Raw genomic sequence first — 10,000 nt, 5'->3', positions numbered from 1 at the left:
CTCACAGTCCGGGGAGAGCTTTTTGCCATGTGTTTCTTGCTCATCATCAAAGCTTTAAACCCTTATTTGAACCTTCTCACCTTCTCTGTCCTGTCCCAGGGCTTATAATTATTTCTGTCTGATGACAAGCAGCAGCAGCAGCAACAGAATAAGAGAAGTAAAATAAAACACTTTCACACCTGCGGCCATACCACGCTGAAAGCGCCTGATCTCGTCTGATCTCGGAAGCTAAGCAGGGTTGGACCTGGTTAGTATCTGGATGGGAGACTGCCTGGGAATACCAGGTGTTGTAGGCTTTTAATTTTTTCTCACAGTCCGGGGAGAGCTTTTTGCCATGTGTTTCTTGCTCATCATCAAAGCTTTAAACCCTTATTTGAACCTTCTCACCTTCTCTGTCCTGTCCCAGGGCTTATAATTCTTTCTGTCTGACGACAAGCAGCAGCAGCAGCAGCAGCAGCAGCAGCAGCAGCAGCAGCAGCAGCAGCAGCAGCAGCAGCAACAGAATAAGAGAAGTAAAATAAAAAACTTTCACACCTGCGGCCATACCACCCTGAAAGCGCCCGATCTCGTCTGATCTCGGAAGCTAAGCAGGGTTGGCCCTGGTTAGTACCTGGATGGGAGACCGCCTGGGAATACCAGGTGTTGTAGGCTTTTTCTTTTCTCACAGTCCGGGGAGAGCTTTTTGCCATGTGTTTCTTGCTCATCATCAAAGCTTTAAACCCTTATTTGAACCTTCTCACCTTCTCTGTCCTGTCCCAGGGCTTATAATTCTTTCTGTCTGACGACAAGCAGCAGCAGCAGCAGCAGCAGCAGCAGCAGCAGCAGCAGCAGCAACAGAATAAGAGAAGTAAAATAAAAAACTTTCACACCTGCGGCTATACAACCCTGAAAGCGCCCGATCTCGTCTGATCTCGGAAGCTAAGCAGGGTTGGGCCTGGTTAGTACCTGGATGGGAGACCGCCTGGGAATACCAGGTGTTGTAGGCTTTTAATTTTTTCTCACAGTCCGGGGAGAGCTTTTTGCCATGTGTTTCTTGCACATCATCAAAGCTTTAAACCCTTATTTGAACCTTCTCACCTTCTCTGTCCTGTCCCAGGGCTTATAATTCTTTCTGTCTGACGACAAGCAGCAGCAGCAGCAGCAGCAGCAGCAGCAGCAGCAGCAGCAGCAGCAGCAGCAACAGAATAAGAGAAGTAAAATAAAGAGCTTTCACACCTGCGGCCATACCACCCTGAAAGCGCCCGATCTCGTCTGATCTCGGAAGCTAAGCAGGGTTGGGCCTGGTTAGTACCTGGATGGGAGACCGCCTGGGAATACCAGGTGTTGTAGGCTTTTTCTTTTCTCACAGTCCGGGGAGAGCTTTTTGCCATGTGTTTCTTGCTCATCATCAAAGCTTTAAACCCTTATTTGAACCTTCTCACCTTCTCTGTCCTGTCCCAGGGCTTATAATTCTTTCTGTCTGACGACAAGCAGCAGCAGCAGCAGCAGCAGCAGCAGCAGCAGCAGCAGCAGCAGCAGCAGCAGCAGCAGCAGCAGAATAAGAGAAGTAAAATAAAAAACTTTCACACCTGCGGCCATACCACCCTGAAAGCGCCCGATCTCGTCTGATCTCGGAAGCTAAGCAGGGTTGGGCCTGGTTAGTACCTGGATGGGAGACCGCCTGGGGATACCAGGTGTTGTAGGCTTTTAATTTTTTCTCACAGTCCGGGGAGAGCTTTTTGCCATGTGTTTCTTGCTCATCATCAAAGCTTTAAACCCTTATTTGAACCTTCTCACCTTCTCTGTCCTGTCCCAGGGCTTATAATTCTTTTTGTCTGACGACAAGCAGCAGCAGCAGCAGCAGCAGCAGCAGCAGCAGCAGCAGCAGCAGCAGCAGCAGCAGCAGCAGCAGCAGCAGCAGCAGCAACAGAATAAGAGAAGTAAAATAAAAAACTTTCACACCTGCGGCCATACAACCCTGAAAGCGCCCGATCTTGTCTGATCTCGGAAGCTAAGCAGGGTTGGGCCTGGTTAGTACCTGGATGGGAGACCGCCTGGGGATACCAGGTGTTGTAGGCTTTTAATTTTTTCTCACAGTCCGGGGAGAGCTTTTTGCCATGTGTTTCTTGCTCATCATCAAAGCTTTAAACCCTTATTTGAACCTTCTCACCTTCTCTGTCCTGTCCCAGGGCTTATAATTCTTTCTGTCTGACGACAAGCAGCAGCAGCAGCAGCAGCAGCAGCAGCAGCAGCAGCAGCAGCAGCAGCAGCAGCAGCAGCAACAACTGAATAAGAGAAGTAAAATAAAGAGCTTTCACACCTGCGGCCATACCACCCTGAAAGCGCCTGATCTCGGAAGCTAAGCAGGGTTGGGCCTGGTTAGTACCTGGATGGGAGACCGCCTGGGAATACCAGGTGTTGTAGGCTTTTTCTTTTCTCACAGTCCGGGGAGAGCTTTTTGCCATGTGTTTCTTACTCATCATCAAAGCTTTAAACCCTTATTTGAACCTTCTCACCTTCTCTGTCCTGTCCCAGGGCTTATAATTATTTCTGTCTGATGACAAGCAGCAGCAGCAGCAACAGAATAAGAGAAGTAAAATAAAACACTTTCACACCTGCAGCCATACCACCCTGAAAGCGCCTGATCTCGTCTGATCTCGGAAGCTAAGCAGGGTTGGGCCTGGTTAGTACCTGGATGGGAGACCGCCTGGGAGTACCAGGTGTTGTAGGCTTTTAATTTTTTCTCACAGTCCGGGGAGAGCTTTTTGCCATGTGTTTCTTGCTCATCATCAAAGCTTTAAACCCTTATTTGAACCTTCTCACCTTCTCTGTCCTGTCCCAGGGCTTATAATTCTTTCTGTCTGACGACAAGCAGCAGCAGCAGCAGCAGCAGCAGCAGCAGCAGCAGCAGCAGCAGCAGCAGCAGCAGCAGCAGCAGCAGCAACAGAATAAGAGAAGTAAAATAAAAATCTTTCACACCTGTGGCCATACCACCCTGAAAGCGCCCGATCTCGTCTGATCTCGGAAGCTAAGCAGGGTTGGCCCTGGTTAGTACCTGGATGGGAGACCGCCTGGGAATACCAGGTGTTGTAGGCTTTTTCTTTTCTCACAGTCCGGGGAGAGCTTTTTGCCATGTGTTTCTTGCTCATCATCAAAGCTTTAAACCCTTATTTGAACCTTCTCACCTTCTCTGTCCTGTCCCAGGGCTTATAATTCTTTTTGTCTGACGACAAGCAGCAGCAGCAGCAGCAGCAGCAGCAGCAGCAACAGAATAAGAGAAGTAAAATAAAAAACTTTCACACCTGCGGCCATACCACCCTGAAAGCGCCCGATCTCGTCTGATCTCGGAAGCTAAGCAGGGTTGGGCCTGGTTAGTACCTGGATGGGAGACCGCCTGGGAATACCAGGTGTTGTAGGCTTTTAATTTTTTCTCACAGTCCGGGGAGAGCTTTTTGCCATGTGTTTCTTGCTCATCATCAAAGCTTTAAACCCTTATTTGAACCTTCTCACCTTCTCTGTCCTGTCCCAGGGCTTATAATTCTTTTTGTCTGTCGACAAGCAGCAGCAGCAGCAGCAGCAGCAGCAGCAGCAGCAGCAGCAGCAGCAGCAGCAGCAGCAGCAGCAGCAACAGAATAAGAGAAGTAAAATAAAAAACTTTCACACCTGCGGCCATACAACCCTGAAAGCGCCCGATCTTGTCTGATCTCGGAAGCTAAGCAGGGTTGGGCCTGGTTAGTACCTGGATGGGAGACCGCCTGGGGATACCAGGTGTTGTAGGCTTTTAATTTTTTCTCACAGTCCGGGGAGAGCTTTTTGCCATGTGTTTCTTGCTCATCATCAAAGCTTTAAACCCTTATTTGAACCTTCTCACCTTCTCTGTCCTGTCCCAGGGCTTATAATTCTTTTTGTCTGTCGACAAGCAGCAGCAGCAGCAGCAGCAGCAGCAGCAGCAGCAGCAGCAGCAACAGAATAAGAGAAGTAAAATAAAAAACTTTCACACCTGCGGCCATACCACCCTGAAAGCGCCCGATCTCGTCTGATCTCGGAAGCTAAGCAGGGTTGGCCCTGGTTAGTACCTGGATGGGAGACCGCCTGGGAATACCAGGTGTTGTAGGCTTTTTCTTTTCTCACAGTCCGGGGAGAGCTTTTTGCCATGTGTTTCTTGCTCATCATCAAAGCTTTAAACCCTTATTTGAACCTTCTCACCTTCTCTGTCCTGTCCCAGGGCTTATAATTCTTTTTGTCTGACGACAAGCAGCAGCAGCAGCAGCAGCAGCAGCAGCAGCAGCAGCAGCAGCAGCAGCAGCAGCAGCAGCAGCAACAGCAGCAGCAGCAACAGAATAAGAGAAGTAAAATAAAGAACTTTCACACCTGCGGCCATACCACCCTGAAAGCGCCTGATCTCGGAAGCTAAGCAGGGTTGGGCCTGGTTAGTACCTGGATGGGAGACCGCCTGGGAATACCAGGTGTTGTAGGCTTTTAATTTTTTCTCACAGTCCGGGGAGAGCTTTTTGCCATGTGTTTCTTGCTCATCATCAAAGCTTTAAACCCTTATTTGAACCTTCTCACCTTCTCTGTCCTGTCCCAGGGCTTATAATTCTTTTTGTCTGACGACAAGCAGCAGCAGCAGCAGCAGCAGCAGCAGCAGCAGCAGCAGCAGCAGCAGCAGCAGCAGCAGCAGCAGCAGCAGCAACAGAATAAGAGAAGTAAAATAAAAAACTTTCACACCTGCGGCCATACCACCCTGAAAGCGCCCGATCTCGTCTGATCTTGGAAGCCAAGCAGGGTTGGGCCTGGTTAGTACCTGGATGGGAGACCGCCTGGGAATACCAGGTGTTGTAGGCCTTTAATTTTTTCTCACAGTCCGGGGAGAGCTTTTTGCCATGTGTTTCTTGCTCATCATCAAAGCTTTAAACCCTTATTTGAACCTTCTCACCTTCTCTGTCCTGTCCCAGGGCTTATAATTCTTTCTGTCTGACGACAAGCAGCAGCAGCAGCAGCAGCAGCAGCAGCAGCAGCAGCAGCAGCAGCAGCAGAATAAGAGAAGTAAAATAAAAAACTTTCACACCTGCGGCCATACCACCCTGAAAGCGCCCAATCTCGTCTGATCTCGGAAGCTAAGCAGGGTTGGGCCTGGTTAGTACCTGGATGGGAGACCGCCTGGGAATACCAGGTGTTGTAGGCTTTTAATTTTTTCTCACAGTCCGGGGAGAGCTTTTTGCCATGTGTTTCTTGCTCATCATCAAAGCTTTAAACCCTTATTTGAACCTTCTCACCTTCTCTGTCCTGTCCCAGGGCTTATAATTCTTTTTGTCTGACGACAAGCAGCAGCAGCAGCAGCAGCAGCAGCAGCAGCAGCAACAGAATAAGAGAAGTAAAATAAAAAATTTTCACACCTGCGGCCATACCACCCTGAAAGCGCCTGATTTCGTCTGATCTCGGAAGCTAAGCAGGGTTGGGCCTGGTTAGTACCTGGATGGGAGACCGCCTGGGAATACCAGGTGTTGTAGGCTTTTAATTTTTTCTCACAGTCCGGGGAGAGCTTTTTGCCATGTGTTTCTTGCTCATCATCAAAGCTTTAAACCCTTATTTGAACCTTCTCACCTTCTCTGTCCTGTCCCAGGGCTTATAATTCTTTTTGTCTGACGACAAGCAGCAGCAGCAGCAGCAGCAGCAGCAGCAGCAGCAGCAACAGAATAAGAGAAGTAAAATAAAAAACTTTCACACCTGCGGCCATACAACCCTGAAAGCGCCCGATCTCGTCTGATCTTGGAAGCTAAGCAGGGTTGGGCCTGGTTAGTACCTGGATGGGAGACCGCCTGGGAATACCAGGTGTTGTAGGCTTTTAATTTTTTCTCACAGTCCGGGGAGAGCTTTTTGCCATGTGTTTCTTGCTCATCATCAAAGCTTTAAACCCTTATTTGAACCTTCTCACCTTCTCTGTCCTGTCCCAGGGCTTATAATTCTTTCTGTCTGACGACAAGCAGCAGCAGCAGCAGCAGCAGCAGCAGCAGCAGCAGCAGCAGCAGCAGCAGCAGCAGCAGCAGCAGCAGCAGCAGCAGCAGCAGCAGCAGCAACAACAGAATAAGAGAAGTAAAATAAAGAGCTTTCACACCTGCGGCCATTCCACCCTGAAAGCGCCTGATCTCGGAAGCTAAGCAGGGTTGGGCCTGGTTAGTACCTGGATGGGAGACCGCCTGGGGATACCAGGTGTTGTAGGCTTTTTCTTTTCTCACAGTCCGGGGAGAGCTTTTTGCCATGTGTTTCTTACTCATCATCAAAGCTTTAAACCCTTATTTGAACCTTCTCACCTTCTCTGTCCTGTCCCAGGGCTTATAATTATTTCTGTCTGATGACAAGCAGCAGCAGCAGCAACAGAATAAGAGAAGTAAAATAAAACACTTTCACACCTGCGGCCATACCACCCTGAAAGTGCCTGATCTTGTCTGATCTCGGAAGCTAAGCAGGGTTGGGCCTGGTTAGTACCTGGATGGGAGACTGCCTGGGAATACCAGGTGTTGTAGGCTTTTAATTTTTTCTCACAGTCCGGGGAGAGCTTTTTGCCATGTGTTTCTTGCTCATCATCAAAGCTTTAAACCCTTATTTGAACCTTCTCACCTTCTCTGTCCTGTCCCAGGGCTTATAATTCTTTCTGTCTGACGACAAGCAGCAGCAGCAGCAGCAGCAGCAGCAGCAGCAGCAGCAGCAGCAACAGAATAAGAGAAGTAAAATAAAAAACTTTCACACCTGCGGCCATACCACCCTGAAAGCGCCCGATCTCGTCTGATCTCGGAAGCTAAGCAGGGTTGGCCCTGGTTAGTACCTGGATGGGAGACCGCCTGGGAATACCAGGTGTTGTAGGCTTTTTCTTTTCTCACAGTCCGGGGAGAGCTTTTTGCCATGTGTTTCTTGCTCATCATCAAAGCTTTAAACCCTTATTTGAACCTTCTCACCTTCTCTGTCCTGTCCCAGGGCTTATAATTCTTTTTGTCTGACGACAAGCAGCAGCAGCAGCAGCAGCAGCAGCAGCAGCAGCAGCAGCAACAGAATAAGAGAAGTAAAATAAAGAACTTTCACACCTGCGGCCATACCACCCTGAAAGCGCCCGATCTCGTCTGATCTCGGAAGCTAAGCAGGGTTGGGCCTGGTTAGTACCTGGATGGGAGACCGCCTGGGAATACCAGGTGTTGTAGGCTTTTAATTTTTTCTCACAGTCCGGGGAGAGCTTTTTGCCATGTGTTTCTTGCTCATCATCAAAGCTTTAAACCCTTATTTGAACCTTCTCACCTTCTCTGTCCTGTCCCAGGGCTTATAATTCTTTTTGTCTGACGACAAGCAGCAGCAGCAGCAGCAGCAGCAGCAGCAGCAGCAGCAGCAGCAGCAGCAGCAACAGAATAAGAGAAGTAAAATAAAAAACTTTCACACCTGCGGCCATACCACCCTGAAAGCGCCCGATCTCGTCTGATCTTGGAAGCCAAGCAGGGTTGGGCCTGGTTAGTACCTGGATGGGAGACCGCCTGGGAATACCAGGTGTTGTAGGCCTTTAATTTTTTCTCACAGTCCGGGGAGAGCTTTTTGCCATGTGTTTCTTGCTCATCATCAAAGCTTTAAACCCTTATTTGAACCTTCTCACCTTCTCTGTCCTGTCCCAGGGCTTATAATTCTTTCTGTCTGACGACAAGCAGCAGCAGCAGCAGCAGCAGCAGCAGCAGCAGCAGCAGCAGCAGCAGCAGCAGCAGCAGCAGCAGCAGAATAAGAGAAGTAAAATAAAAAACTTTCACACCTGCGGCCATACCACCCTGAAAGCGCCCAATCTCGTCTGATCTCGGAAGCTAAGCAGGGTTGGGCCTGGTTAGTACCTGGATGGGAGACCGCCTGGGAATACCAGGTGTTGTAGGCTTTTAATTTTTTCTCACAGTCCGGGGAGAGCTTTTTGCCATGTGTTTCTTGCTCATCATCAAAGCTTTAAACCCTTATTTGAACCTTCTCACCTTCTCTGTCCTGTCCCAGGGCTTATAATTCTTTTTGTCTGACGACAAGCAGCAGCAGCAGCAGCAGCAGCAGCAGCAGCAGCAACAGAATAAGAGAAGTAAAATAAAAAATTTTCACACCTGCGGCCATACCACCCTGAAAGCGCCCGATTTCGTCTGATCTCGGAAGCTAAGCAGGGTTGGGCCTGGTTAGTACCTGGATGGGAGACCGCCTGGGAATACCAGGTGTTGTAGGCTTTTAATTTTTTCTCACAGTCCGGGGAGAGCTTTTTGCCATGTGTTTCTTGCTCATCATCAAAGCTTTAAACCCTTATTTGAACCTTCTCACCTTCTCTGTCCTGTCCCAGGGCTTATAATTCTTTTTGTCTGACGACAAGCAGCAGCAGCAGCAGCAGCAGCAGCAGCAGCAGCAGCAGCAGCAACAGAATAAGAGAAGTAAAATAAAAAACTTTCACACCTGCGGCCATACAACCCTGAAAGCGCCCGATCTCGTCTGATCTTGGAAGCTAAGCAGGGTTGGGCCTGGTTAGTACCTGGATGGGAGACCGCCTGGGAATACCAGGTGTTGTAGGCTTTTAATTTTTTCTCACAGTCCGGGGAGAGCTTTTTGCCATGTGTTTCTTGCTCATCATCAAAGCTTTAAACCCTTATTTGAACCTTCTCACCTTCTCTGTCCTGTCCCAGGGCTTATAATTCTTTCTGTCTGACGACAAGCAGCAGCAGCAGCAGCAGCAGCAGCAGCAGCAGCAGCAGCAGCAGCAGCAGCAGCAGCAGCAGCAGCAGCAGCAGCAGCAGCAGCAACAACAGAATAAGAGAAGTAAAATAAAGAGCTTTCACACCTGCGGCCATTCCACCCTGAAAGCGCCTGATCTCGGAAGCTAAGCAGGGTTGGGCCTGGTTAGTACCTGGATGGGAGACCGCCTGGGAATACCAGGTGTTGTAGGCTTTTTCTTTTCTCACAGTCCGGGGAGAGCTTTTTGCCATGTGTTTCTTACTCATCATCAAAGCTTTAAACCCTTATTTGAACCTTCTCACCTTCTCTGTCCTGTCCCAGGGCTTATAATTATTTCTGTCTGATGACAAGCAGCAGCAGCAACAGAATAAGAGAAGTAAAATAAAACACTTTCACACCTGCGGCCATACCACCCTGAAAGTGCCTGATCTTGTCTGATCTCGGAAGCTAAGCAGGGTTGGGCCTGGTTAGTACCTGGATGGGAGACTGCCTGGGAATACCAGGTGTTGTAGGCTTTTAATTTTTTCTCACAGTCCGGGGAGAGCTTTTTGCCATGTGTTTCTTGCTCATCATCAAAGCTTTAAACCCTTATTTGAACCTTCTCACCTTCTCTGTCCTGTCCCAGGGCTTATAATTCTTTCTGTCTGACGACAAGCAGCAGCAGCAGCAGCAGCAGCAGCAGCAGCAGCAGCAGCAGCAGCAGCAACAGAATAAGAGAAGTAAAATAAAAAACTTTCACACCTGCGGCCATACCACCCTGAAAGCGCCCGATCTCGTCTGATCTAGGAAGCAAAGCAGGGTTGGCCCTGGTTAGTACCTGGATGGGAGACCGCCTGGGAATACCAGGTGTTGTAGGCTTTTTCTTTTCTCACAGTCCGGGGAGAGCTTTTTGCCATGTGTTTCTTGCTCATCATCAAAGCTTTAAACCCTTATTTGAACCTTCTCACCTTCTCTGTCCTGTCCCAGGGCTTATAATTCTTTTTGTCTGACGACAAGCAGCAGCAGCAGCAGCAGCAGCAGCAGCAGCAACAGAATAAGAGAAGTAAAATAAAAAAGTTTCACACCTGCGGCCATACCACCCTGAAAGCGTCCGATCTCGTCTGATCTCGGAAGCTAAGCAGGGTTGGGCCTGGTTAGTACCTGGATGGGAGACCGCCTGGGAATACCAGGTGTTGTAGGCTTTTAATTTTTTCTCACAGTCCGGGGAGAGCTTTTTGCCATGTGTTTCTTGCTCATCATCAAAGCTTTAAACCCTTATTTGAACCTTCTCACCTTCTCTGTCCTGTCCCAGGGCTTA

At 49.0% G+C, this 10,000-nt stretch overlaps 25 non-coding genes and 4 pseudogenes across 25 annotated transcripts; all 29 read left to right on the top strand.

Moving 5' to 3' along the window:
• Positions 1-177: 177 nt before the first annotated feature.
• LOC128486937 (5S ribosomal RNA) lies at positions 178-296 on the top strand. The gene has a single exon (XR_008353206.1). It is a non-coding gene; the product is annotated as a 5S ribosomal RNA (ribosomal RNA).
• Positions 297-532: 236 nt separating this feature from the next.
• On the top strand, positions 533-651 carry LOC128485781 (5S ribosomal RNA). The gene has a single exon (XR_008352109.1). It is a non-coding gene; the product is annotated as a 5S ribosomal RNA (ribosomal RNA).
• Positions 652-867: 216 nt separating this feature from the next.
• On the top strand, positions 868-986 carry LOC128486378 (5S ribosomal RNA). Its single transcript, XR_008352678.1, has one exon. It is a non-coding gene; the product is annotated as a 5S ribosomal RNA (ribosomal RNA).
• A 227-nt stretch (positions 987-1,213) lies between these two features.
• On the top strand, positions 1,214-1,332 carry LOC128488342 (5S ribosomal RNA). Its single transcript, XR_008353760.1, has one exon. It is a non-coding gene; the product is annotated as a 5S ribosomal RNA (ribosomal RNA).
• Positions 1,333-1,566: 234 nt separating this feature from the next.
• Positions 1,567-1,685, top strand: LOC128485768 (5S ribosomal RNA). The gene has a single exon (XR_008352096.1). It is a non-coding gene; the product is annotated as a 5S ribosomal RNA (ribosomal RNA).
• Positions 1,686-1,939: 254 nt separating this feature from the next.
• On the top strand, positions 1,940-2,058 carry LOC128486925 (5S ribosomal RNA). Its single transcript, XR_008353195.1, has one exon. It is a non-coding gene; the product is annotated as a 5S ribosomal RNA (ribosomal RNA).
• Positions 2,059-2,297: 239 nt separating this feature from the next.
• On the top strand, positions 2,298-2,406 carry LOC128487273 (uncharacterized; annotated as a pseudogene).
• Positions 2,407-2,592: 186 nt separating this feature from the next.
• On the top strand, positions 2,593-2,711 carry LOC128485695 (5S ribosomal RNA). The gene has a single exon (XR_008352023.1). It is a non-coding gene; the product is annotated as a 5S ribosomal RNA (ribosomal RNA).
• Positions 2,712-2,956: 245 nt separating this feature from the next.
• LOC128486156 (5S ribosomal RNA) lies at positions 2,957-3,075 on the top strand. The gene has a single exon (XR_008352469.1). It is a non-coding gene; the product is annotated as a 5S ribosomal RNA (ribosomal RNA).
• Positions 3,076-3,279: 204 nt separating this feature from the next.
• LOC128488341 (5S ribosomal RNA) lies at positions 3,280-3,398 on the top strand. Its single transcript, XR_008353759.1, has one exon. It is a non-coding gene; the product is annotated as a 5S ribosomal RNA (ribosomal RNA).
• A 242-nt stretch (positions 3,399-3,640) lies between these two features.
• On the top strand, positions 3,641-3,759 carry LOC128486924 (5S ribosomal RNA). Its single transcript, XR_008353194.1, has one exon. It is a non-coding gene; the product is annotated as a 5S ribosomal RNA (ribosomal RNA).
• Positions 3,760-3,977: 218 nt separating this feature from the next.
• Positions 3,978-4,096, top strand: LOC128485780 (5S ribosomal RNA). Its single transcript, XR_008352108.1, has one exon. It is a non-coding gene; the product is annotated as a 5S ribosomal RNA (ribosomal RNA).
• A 252-nt stretch (positions 4,097-4,348) lies between these two features.
• On the top strand, positions 4,349-4,457 carry LOC128487272 (uncharacterized; annotated as a pseudogene).
• Positions 4,458-4,705: 248 nt separating this feature from the next.
• Positions 4,706-4,824, top strand: LOC128485866 (5S ribosomal RNA). Its single transcript, XR_008352193.1, has one exon. It is a non-coding gene; the product is annotated as a 5S ribosomal RNA (ribosomal RNA).
• Positions 4,825-5,045: 221 nt separating this feature from the next.
• LOC128485884 (5S ribosomal RNA) lies at positions 5,046-5,164 on the top strand. The gene has a single exon (XR_008352211.1). It is a non-coding gene; the product is annotated as a 5S ribosomal RNA (ribosomal RNA).
• A 209-nt stretch (positions 5,165-5,373) lies between these two features.
• LOC128485905 (5S ribosomal RNA) lies at positions 5,374-5,492 on the top strand. The gene has a single exon (XR_008352232.1). It is a non-coding gene; the product is annotated as a 5S ribosomal RNA (ribosomal RNA).
• A 212-nt stretch (positions 5,493-5,704) lies between these two features.
• Positions 5,705-5,823, top strand: LOC128486601 (5S ribosomal RNA). Its single transcript, XR_008352889.1, has one exon. It is a non-coding gene; the product is annotated as a 5S ribosomal RNA (ribosomal RNA).
• Positions 5,824-6,092: 269 nt separating this feature from the next.
• On the top strand, positions 6,093-6,201 carry LOC128487721 (uncharacterized; annotated as a pseudogene).
• A 186-nt stretch (positions 6,202-6,387) lies between these two features.
• LOC128486794 (5S ribosomal RNA) lies at positions 6,388-6,506 on the top strand. Its single transcript, XR_008353073.1, has one exon. It is a non-coding gene; the product is annotated as a 5S ribosomal RNA (ribosomal RNA).
• Positions 6,507-6,724: 218 nt separating this feature from the next.
• Positions 6,725-6,843, top strand: LOC128485779 (5S ribosomal RNA). Its single transcript, XR_008352107.1, has one exon. It is a non-coding gene; the product is annotated as a 5S ribosomal RNA (ribosomal RNA).
• Positions 6,844-7,056: 213 nt separating this feature from the next.
• LOC128488340 (5S ribosomal RNA) lies at positions 7,057-7,175 on the top strand. Its single transcript, XR_008353758.1, has one exon. It is a non-coding gene; the product is annotated as a 5S ribosomal RNA (ribosomal RNA).
• Positions 7,176-7,402: 227 nt separating this feature from the next.
• LOC128485864 (5S ribosomal RNA) lies at positions 7,403-7,521 on the top strand. The gene has a single exon (XR_008352191.1). It is a non-coding gene; the product is annotated as a 5S ribosomal RNA (ribosomal RNA).
• A 239-nt stretch (positions 7,522-7,760) lies between these two features.
• On the top strand, positions 7,761-7,879 carry LOC128485883 (5S ribosomal RNA). The gene has a single exon (XR_008352210.1). It is a non-coding gene; the product is annotated as a 5S ribosomal RNA (ribosomal RNA).
• Positions 7,880-8,088: 209 nt separating this feature from the next.
• LOC128485048 (5S ribosomal RNA) lies at positions 8,089-8,207 on the top strand. The gene has a single exon (XR_008351403.1). It is a non-coding gene; the product is annotated as a 5S ribosomal RNA (ribosomal RNA).
• A 218-nt stretch (positions 8,208-8,425) lies between these two features.
• On the top strand, positions 8,426-8,544 carry LOC128486600 (5S ribosomal RNA). Its single transcript, XR_008352888.1, has one exon. It is a non-coding gene; the product is annotated as a 5S ribosomal RNA (ribosomal RNA).
• A 263-nt stretch (positions 8,545-8,807) lies between these two features.
• Positions 8,808-8,916, top strand: LOC128487456 (uncharacterized; annotated as a pseudogene).
• Positions 8,917-9,099: 183 nt separating this feature from the next.
• LOC128486792 (5S ribosomal RNA) lies at positions 9,100-9,218 on the top strand. The gene has a single exon (XR_008353071.1). It is a non-coding gene; the product is annotated as a 5S ribosomal RNA (ribosomal RNA).
• A 224-nt stretch (positions 9,219-9,442) lies between these two features.
• Positions 9,443-9,561, top strand: LOC128486868 (5S ribosomal RNA). The gene has a single exon (XR_008353141.1). It is a non-coding gene; the product is annotated as a 5S ribosomal RNA (ribosomal RNA).
• A 204-nt stretch (positions 9,562-9,765) lies between these two features.
• Positions 9,766-9,884, top strand: LOC128485219 (5S ribosomal RNA). Its single transcript, XR_008351565.1, has one exon. It is a non-coding gene; the product is annotated as a 5S ribosomal RNA (ribosomal RNA).
• Positions 9,885-10,000: the final 116 nt, after the last annotated feature.

The sequence above is a fragment of the Spea bombifrons genome, chromosome 3 (assembly GCF_027358695.1).
Source record: "Spea bombifrons isolate aSpeBom1 chromosome 3, aSpeBom1.2.pri, whole genome shotgun sequence".
Lineage (NCBI taxonomy): Eukaryota > Metazoa > Chordata > Amphibia > Anura > Pelobatidae > Spea > Spea bombifrons.
Note: the sequence above shows the minus strand (reverse complement) of the source record. Positions and strands in the feature narration are given on the sequence as shown.